The following is a 9691-nucleotide window of genomic DNA, read 5'->3' as shown; positions in this document are numbered from 1 at the left end:
AGCAGTTCGGTAGTCTGTTGCTCCCAACTGAATTTATTATCAAGTTGTAATCCCAAGAATTTTACACTCTCAACTTCTCCAACTTCCATGTCATTATACACTCCTGGAAATTGAAATAAGAACACCGTGAATTCATTGTCCCAGGAAGGGGAAACTTTATTGACACATTCCTGGGGTCAGATACATCACATGATCACACTGACAGAACCACAGGCACATAGACACAGGCAACAGAGCATGCACAATGTCGGCACTAGTACAGTGTATATCCACCTTTCGCAGCAATGCAGGCTGCTATTCTCCCATGGAGACGATCGTAGAGATGCTGGATGTAGTCCTGTGGAACGGCTTGCCATGCCATTTCCACCTGGCGCCTCAGTTGGACCAGCGTTCGTGCTGGACGTGCAGACCGCGTGAGACGACGCTTCATCCAGTCCCAAACATGCTCAATGGGGGACAGATCCGGAGATCTTGCTGGCCAGGGTAGTTGACTTACACCTTCTAGAGCACGTTGGGTGGCACGGGATACATGCGGACGTGCATTGTCCTGTTGGAACAGCAAGTTCCCTTGCCGGTCTAGGAATGGTAGAACGATGGGTTCGATGACGGTTTGGATGTACCGTGCACTATTCAGTGTCCCCTCGACGATCACCAGTGGTGTACGGCCAGTGTAGGAGATCGCTCTCCACACCATGATGCCGGGTGTTGGCCCTGTGTGCCTCGGTCGTATGCAGTCCTGATTGTGGCGCTCACCTGCACGGCGCCAAACACGCATACGACGATCATTGGCACCAAGGCAGAAGCGACTCTCATCGCTGAAGACGACACGTCTCCATTCGTCCCTCCATTCACGCCTGTCGCGACACCACTGGAGGCGGGCTGCACGATGTTGGGGCGTGAGCGGAAGACGGCCTAATGGTGTGCGGGACCGTAGCCCAGCTTCATGGAGACGGTTGCGAATGGTCCTCGCCGATACCCCAGGAGCAACAGTGTCCCTAATTTGCTGGGAAGTGGCGGTGCGGTCCCCTACGGCACTGCGTAGGATCCTACGGTCTTGGCGTGCATCCGTGCGTCGCTGCGGTCCGGTCCCAGGTCGACGGGCACGTGCACCATCCGCCGACCACTGGCGACAACATCGATGTACTGTGGAGACCTCACGCCCCACGTGTTGAGCAATTCGGCGGTACGTCCACCCGGCCTCCCGCATGCCCACTATACGCCCTCGCTCAAAGTCCGTCAACTGCATATACGGTTCACGTCCACGCTGTCGCGCCATGCTACCAGTGTTAAAGACTGCGATGGAGCTCTGTATGCCACGGCAAACTGGCTGACACTGACGGCGGCGGTGCACAAATGCTGCGCAGCTAGCGCCATTCGACGGCCAACACCGCGGTTCCTGGTGTGTCCGCTGTGCCGTGCGTGTGATCATTGCTTGTACAGCCCTCTCGCAGTGTCCGGAGCAAGTATGGTGGGTCTGACACACCGGTGTCAATGTGTTCTTTTTTCCATTTCCAGGAGTGTATTTTATACATACACCAGAAGGAAATCTCTTGGAAGTTCTGAACTACATATAGTGGGTCTTTTCAAAGTTTATTGACAGTGAATTGGCTATGAACCACTTATTAATGTCAGTAAAAATTTGATTAGCTGCCCTTTCTAAATTTATATTTGATTTACTATTTACTGCAATGTTTATATCATCTGGAAATAAGGCAAACTTGGCATCTGGTAATGTAACAGCAGTAGGCAATGTCATTATATTTTATACACACACCAGGAGGAAATCTCTTGGAAGTTCTGAACTACATATAGTGGGTCTTTTCAAAGCTTATTGACAGTGAAATGGCTATGAACCACTTATTAATGTCAGTAAAAATTTGATTAGCTGCCCTTTCTAAATTTATATTTGATTTACTATTTACTGCAATGTTTATATCATCTGGAAATAAGACAAACTTGGCATCTGGTAATGTGACAGATGGCAGGTCATTGATTTACACAAGAAACCGTAGAGGACCTAGTATGGAACCTTGGGGAACACCACATGTAATTTCTTCCCAGTCAGATGATATCTGATTGGCTACTGCTGAAGTGTTACGTAATGACATCCTTTGTTTTCTATTGGTAAGATATGACTGAAACCCCTTTGCAGCACTACAAGTTACGCCATAATATTTTAATTCACTTAAAAGAATATGCCAGAATATTCCAGTTGTATCTCATTCGTTGTCCAATGAATTAAGGACATTTTCACTGCAAGCGTAAATAGCTTTCTCAATATCAGAATCCTTAAGAAACCTAAACTGTGACTTTGATAGTATGTTATTTTCACTAAGGTGCTGAAGTAGATGCTTGAACATAACCTAGCCAAAGATTTTTGAAAAAAGCTGGCAAAAGTGAGATCGGCCGGTTTTCTGACGGCATTTCTTTGTCCCCTTTCTTGTGGAGAGGTATAACTTCAGCATATTTAAGCCAGTCCAGGAATGTTCCTGTGACAAGTGATTGATTACACAAATAACTTAATGACTACGTTCACATGAACACTCTTTTAGTAACTTTGTTGACATGTTATCATAACCACTACACTGCTTTGATTTCAAGGACTTTATGATGGATTCCATTTCTTTGGGTGAAGTAAGTGTCAATTCCATTTTACTGAGATTGCTTGTGTGCACTGGTCTCAGATATTCCATTGCATTATTTACTGAACCTGACAACCCCATGCTATCAGTAACAGAGACAAAATAGTTTTCATTTATTTTTAGAGCTATTTGTTCCTCCTCATTTCCGGTTCCACCTGTCTCTGACTTAACTATATCCCATATTGTTTTTATTTTATTGTTGAATAAATTTATCGTCTTCTCATAATGAAGGAGTTTAGATTTCTGGATAACCTTCAATATTTTTCAGTAATTTTTGTAATGAGCTATAATACTAGTATCAAAGGTGTCCCTACGTATCAGATAGAATATCTTTCTTGTCCACATGATATCTTTATCCTTGTGTGATCCATGGTTTCTTATTAGACTTCTGCTTAGTTTGAGTTACCTTCGAGGGAGAACACAGTATTATTTCTAGTTCTTGCAATTTGTTAGTCAGATACTGAACATTATGATACATTATATTAAATGGCAGAAGGTTGGATTTAATTTGTTTACTGCAGCTACTACTTTTAGTCATTTCTGATGAACCACTCACCTCAAATAAAGTCCTGACCTTGTTTATCGTGTGTTGTCCTTCTTTGCTCGGTTTTCTACTAAAAAATCATTGAGATGGGAAGGTAGTACTCTTTTCCTTCTGCCCTGCTCAATGGACACTGCTGTTCATGTTGTTTCTTCTGTATTTATAACAGAAGCTGGGACTTCTGCACCTGTATTCACAATGCTAGCATAACTTTTTCTTGGGTATCTTCCTTGAGAGGGATCTGGTGTTGACACTGATTGTGTAGGCTTACTGTCAGTGTGGGAGGAATCTTCTGATGCTCTTCCTGTGGTTTGGGACACTTCACTGCACTTTGATTGACTATGATTAGCATTTGTGAAACTGTTAGTACTGTCTGAGGTAGAGGAATGATTGTTAGATCAGGCGTGCAATGAGCACTTCTCAAAATTTCTACGATTTTTTTACTGAGAAGTGATTTTCCCGTCCTATTGAAGTGCATGCAATGTCTGGTAAAGAATTCACGGTCCATGTCCCCTGTAGGGAGAAATAATGTGTTATGAAAGGCTTGGCAGATTTTCTAGACCTGTGATTTAAGGCACTTCACTACTCTCAGGATATCTACTTCTACATTACTCATGTTGGCAGCTGTTCTTGATTCGAATTCTCTAATATTTACTTCGTCTTCTTTGGTGAAGGAATTTCGGAAGGCTATGTTTAGTAACTCTGCTTTGGCAGCACTGTCTTCGATTGCATCTCCATTGCTACTGCTCAGAAAAGGCATCGACTGTGTCTTGCCGCTAGCATACTTTACATACGACCAGAATCTCTTTGGATTTTCTGCCAGGTTTCGACACAAAGTTTCGTCGTGGAACCTATTATAAGCATGTAGCATTGAAGTCCGTGGTAAATTTCGAGTTTCTGTAAGAGATGACCAATCTTGGAGATTTTGCGTCCATTTGAATTTGCCAAGTTTTTTCGTTGCTTCTGCAACAATGTTCTGTCCCATTTTGTGTACCAAAGAGGATCTGTTCCGTCGTTTGTTAATTTGTTTGGTATATAAATCTCTCAATTGCTGCCGGTACTACTTCTTTAAATTCAAGCCAAATCTGGTCTACACTTACATTGTTAATTTGCAAGGTTTGGAGATGCTCTCTCAGGATGGCGTCAAGTGTTATCTGCTTTTTTGAATAGGTATAATTTTCGTTTATTTTTGGAGAATTTGGGAGTTACAGTATTCAATCTCGTTATGACAACCTTGTGTTCACTAATCACTGCATCAATTTTCATGCTCGTTATTAGTTCAGGATTATTTGTTGCTGGAAGGTCAAGTGTGTTTTCACTACCATTTACTATTTGCATAGACCCATGAACTAACTGTTCAAAATAATTTTCAGAGAATGAGTTTAGCACAATTTCAGATGATGTTTTATGCATACCTCTGGAACTGGACATGTATTTTCACCAACATATCAAGGGGAAATTAAAGTCACCACCAACAATAATTGTTTGAGTTGCGCAGATGTATGAAATCAAACTCAAGTTCTCTTTGAAACTTTCAGCAATTGTATCATCTGAATTGGGAGATCGGTAAAAGGATTCGATTATTATTTTATTCCGATTGCCAAGAATGACCTCTACCCATACTAACTCACAGGAAGTATCTACTTCAACTTCGTTACAAGTTAAACTACTTCTAACAGCAACAAAACCGCCACCACCAACTGTGCTTAGCCTTTATTTTTGGAACACCGTTAGGTTTTTTGCAAAAATTTCAACTGAACTTATCTCCGGCTCTAGTCAGCTTTCAGTGCCTATAACGATTTGAGTACTCTTCATAATCAATACTCCTAAATTCCTGCAACACAGTTTTCATTTCACGAATGTCTTTGGAAATGTCACTTCTCTCACTCTTATCGTCTTTGGTCCTGTGTTTATTCGCAGTACATGAGTACACGTTCTTCTCAAGGCCCAAGAGAAAGAAAGGCCAGGGCCCGTTTTTGTGACATCAGTAACTCGGGCCTACCACATTGTTCACGAGGTCGACCATTCGAGGTTTGTTATTGTGGTTGTGATTTGTGGTGGCTGGTAACTGTTTTTCTGTGCTAGTTTTCAGTGAATTGAATAGTGGGGTCAATTCTAGTGTCCAATTCCATTCTTCGGCTTTGAGCAATGACGTCATAGCTAAGGCAGAGACGCTACATAGAGGCAATCTTTGAAAGCTACTGATCATATTCAGAAATTATACCGACAAGAATGAAAGGTTACGAAAATAAATAAGAACAGAAAAAGGGAAGTATACATGTCCAAAATAAGTTATTATCGTAATTTGTAAGAGTAAGAAAAGCACAGAGAACCTTTACATCCAGAACAGTATAGCGCTTGATGTAGTCATAACATTATGAATCAGCGTTAACTTTTAATACTAATTGTTGAATCTAACGGGACAAGTGCAGAAGTAACGAAAATTAACAAAAAGTAGGACCTAACAAATACTTTAATCGGTAACTGGAACTGACCTATGTTGGTTAATTCCATTTACCTATTCCAACGATTCCATGGTTCATTATTTAGATTGTTTTAACAACAAATGTGTGCACTGAAGTGTTACAGGATTTCTACATATAGTAATTATTGTCTTCATTACCATGAAAAAGGGAAAAGCTGTATCTACAATATTTATTAGCTTTTCCTGGTAGTTCTGAGATCAATAAGAAATCTAGAAATCCTACAAAAAACGTAGTCTAGAAATTTACTGCAATAATGTCCAAAATTATGAACCATTGGAAAGTCGGAATCCATAACTAGAACTGACCTCCTATATATGTCAATTCCTATTAGATTTTTTCAGCATGTGTGTACAGTAAAATGTAGGCTAATATGGTTCCTGCACTTGTATTTCCTCTTTGAACTACTCCAAAATGGTTACTAAAATTGGAATTGGTAACTGGAATTAATCTGTGTAGAAGGTCAGTTCTAGTTACCGATTCCAATTTTTTTTATACACTGTGGTAGTTTTAGAGAGCAATTACAAATGTAGACATGGTATTACATTTCATTACTTAGAACTGCAAAAATAATTCACATATGAATCATGGAACGGTTGGAATTTGTAACTGGGATTCACCTACATAGTTTAATTCCAGTTGTCGATTCCAATATTGTTATTTTTTTTACAAATATCCGTTTGTCATGCATTGTCTTTTCAATTTGCATTTTATGCTTCTGTTTCGTATTTGTTGCCATCCGTTTAATTTTCCCGTTTTCTGACACATTTTAGTTTCTCACAGCACAAAACTCCCACTCTCCTGCACTTCTCCCGTGAGATTCAATAATTAATATAAGATTAACACTATTTTATAACAGTATGACTTCACCATGCGATTTACTGTAATGCAATTTAAATGTTCTTTGTGTAGTCTCATTAAATTACGAAAATACTTTTTACAAGACATGAAAATCTGTTTTTAATTATTGTTTTTAATTATTTTCGTTATCTTCGTTTCGTTTAGATATAATTAAAGACTAAGTAAATAACTGAGTGAGTGTGATCATAATTTTATCATATGCTACATTCGTTTGTTTTCGAGTATGAGCAACACTGTTGCTTTCACAGATTGCTTATATGTAGCTTCTTTGCCTTAGGTATGACATTGCACAAAGCAGATGCATGCAATCGGACACTAGAATTTATCCATGAGGTCATACTGTTATTAAATACCGTTAATTTTATATTAATTATCGAATGAAACGAGAGAAGTGCAGGAGAGTGGGAGTTTTGGGCTGACCTTCTCTATAGGTCAATTCTTGTTACTGATTCCAAGATTCATTAATTAAAACTTTCGGGCTGAATTGCCATGGTCCATAAATAAAACTTCTTCTCCTTCCTGACGTTTCGTTGCCTACTGCGGGCAACATATTCTGAGGTGAGTCGGCCATGAAAGCTTACATGTTATGATTCCAAGATTAGTAATTTTTTGAGTAGTTTAAAGAGCAATTACAAATGCAGAAATCATATTAGCCTACATTTTAGTATGCACACGTGCTGAGAAAACGATCTAATTAATCAATCATTCACTGGCTGCAATCGGTAACTAGAATTTACCTGTATAGGAGGTCAGTTCTAGTTACGGATTTCAACTTTTCGATGGTTCATAATTTTGGACATTTTTGAAATAAATCTGTCGACTATGTTTGTGTAGGTTTTCTAAATTTCTTATTGATCCACCACAAAAAGGTAATAAATATTGTACATACAGCATCAAAATTCTTCTCTTTTTCGTGGTGTAGAAATCGTGTAACACCTCAGTGCACACATTTGTTAAAACGATCTAAATAACGCACTGTGGAATCGTAATTGGTAACTAGAATTAACCGAAATGGGTCGGTTCCAGCTAGCGAGTAAAGTATTTGTTGGGTCTTACTTTTTGTCAATTTTCATTACTTGGGCATTCGTCCCATTAGATTCACCAATTAGTATTAAAAGTTAATGCTGATTCATGACTTCACCAAGCGCTATACTGTACTGTATTTTAAGGTCCTCTGTGCTTTTCTTACTCACATAAATCACAATAATAAATTATTTTGGACATGTATACTTATCTTTTTCTGTTCTTACTTATTTTCCTTACCTTTACTTCTTCTCTGTATGAATTCTGAATATGACCAGTTGTTTTCAAAGATTGCCTCTGTGTAGCGTCTCTGTCTTGGGTATGTCATTGCTTAAACCCGACGAGTGGAATCGGACACTAGAATTGAACAGAAAGGAAAGTAGCATAATACCAGAGTCACAAATGCAACCATATATAATGGCATACTGCAGTTGCATGTGTGAATTGCCACTTTTTAGTGGCGAAGTTTAAAATACCCTGCTTTTGTTATGCAAAAAAAAATTCAACATCGTTGTACTTTGTCTCACCACTTTCCTTCCACCACTGCTCCCTGGTGGCAGTATTTCAAAACACGAGCATTCTGACACACTTATTGTGTAGTAATTGCCACTGTATTCCATTTGATTTGAAGGTGTTTCCATTTTATTACTGAAATAAGTGAAAATAGTGGCCAGCATGTACACTTCCACACTTTCCGCAACAACAAGGACAGCAACCTATGTACAACTTTCTTCAGTGTGTGTGTGTGTGTGTGTGTGTGTGTGTGTGTGTGTGTGTGTGAGGGTGTGTGTGTGTGTGTGTGTGTGTGTGTGTGTGTGTGTGTGTGTGTTTGTGTGTGTGTATGTGTGTGTGTGTGTGTGTGTGTGAGTGAGTGAGTGTGTAGGCACAATATTTACAAAGCATTGACATAATCCACAGTCTTAACAGATTCTTGGATGAATAAATAAGCAAACGTAATATATGTAACCAAAACAAGCAAGTCATGAACACTTCATGATTTGTGAGACCAAGAATCGCATAAGTTATGGATTATATGCATATGTCCCGGGTGTGTCACAGCAGCTGTTAAACTAAAAATTAGTTATTTGAAATGCCTACAAATACAACAAGATTTTAAACTCTTGGAAGAGTGACAGTCTGCAGATGACATTTGCGTCCCAGTTAATGGTTAGTTTGCCAATGCAGGCAGCGTTTGTTTCTCCGAGCGTTATTTCTTTTATAAATGTGTTTGTGACGTCTGTTTTATCCCTGCGCGAAATCCATTTACAGATCCAACATTTGGGTTTTGTCTTCCTTGTATTTAACTCTCATCACAGCTCTAATGCCATAACCTATACTATTACATTTATACTCACCCACATGACTTCAGTTGAGGCCATATTGAAAGCTGTACAGCTACATAGAATTTGTGGCATCCTATGTGAATGGTAACTCACGAGGCCATTACCGAAAGCCGCAAGTTATGGCACCACATTAGCTGCACATGTGATCCCTGCTTAACAAAGTAAGACCAAGTTCACCTTTTTGTGGTATGACAAAAGTTGCGTCCCTTGAGCTGCACCACTGAAAATTGCAACTGCAGAATACAGCTAGCTATGACAACACTTTTGCTGTGTGTGTGAAGGTGGCATTAGATTATATGAAATGGCAAGGGATTTGAGTATAGCTACATAAAAGATTTACCATGAACAAACTAATACGTTCTCTTAAAATAATGGTATGTATGCCATTCTGTTTAGAAGTTAAAAACCTTAATAATTTAATCAGCACACTGAGCCCATTGCATCACAACTATTACTATGAGCCTTCCATCAATTCTACTTCTACAGCACAAGCTTCAAAATGCTAATCAATGCAAATTTGGAGGGTTCATTTTGTATTACTTCTTAACGTAAATAGCAACTCTGGCCTACACTTCTCAGAGTAGTGTGTGCTCTGTGAATTATTACACAAAGTTCTTACTCATCATGGGTGAAACGAAACAAAACTGCACAACCACATTTTATAACTAGAGATACGAATCATAGAATTCATCGACGTAGAAGAGTCAACACTGCAGTGAGCTTAGTGCACAGCAGTATACTTTTCCTGGTGCATCAATAGTGTGTTTTTCAGTGGTGTTCACATTTAGGTTCAGTATT

This window comes from Schistocerca piceifrons, chromosome 2 (genome assembly GCF_021461385.2).
Source record: "Schistocerca piceifrons isolate TAMUIC-IGC-003096 chromosome 2, iqSchPice1.1, whole genome shotgun sequence".
Classification (NCBI taxonomy): Eukaryota; Metazoa; Arthropoda; class Insecta; order Orthoptera; family Acrididae; genus Schistocerca; species Schistocerca piceifrons.
The sequence above is the reverse complement of the archived record's forward strand: the minus strand, read 5'-3'. Positions refer to the sequence as shown.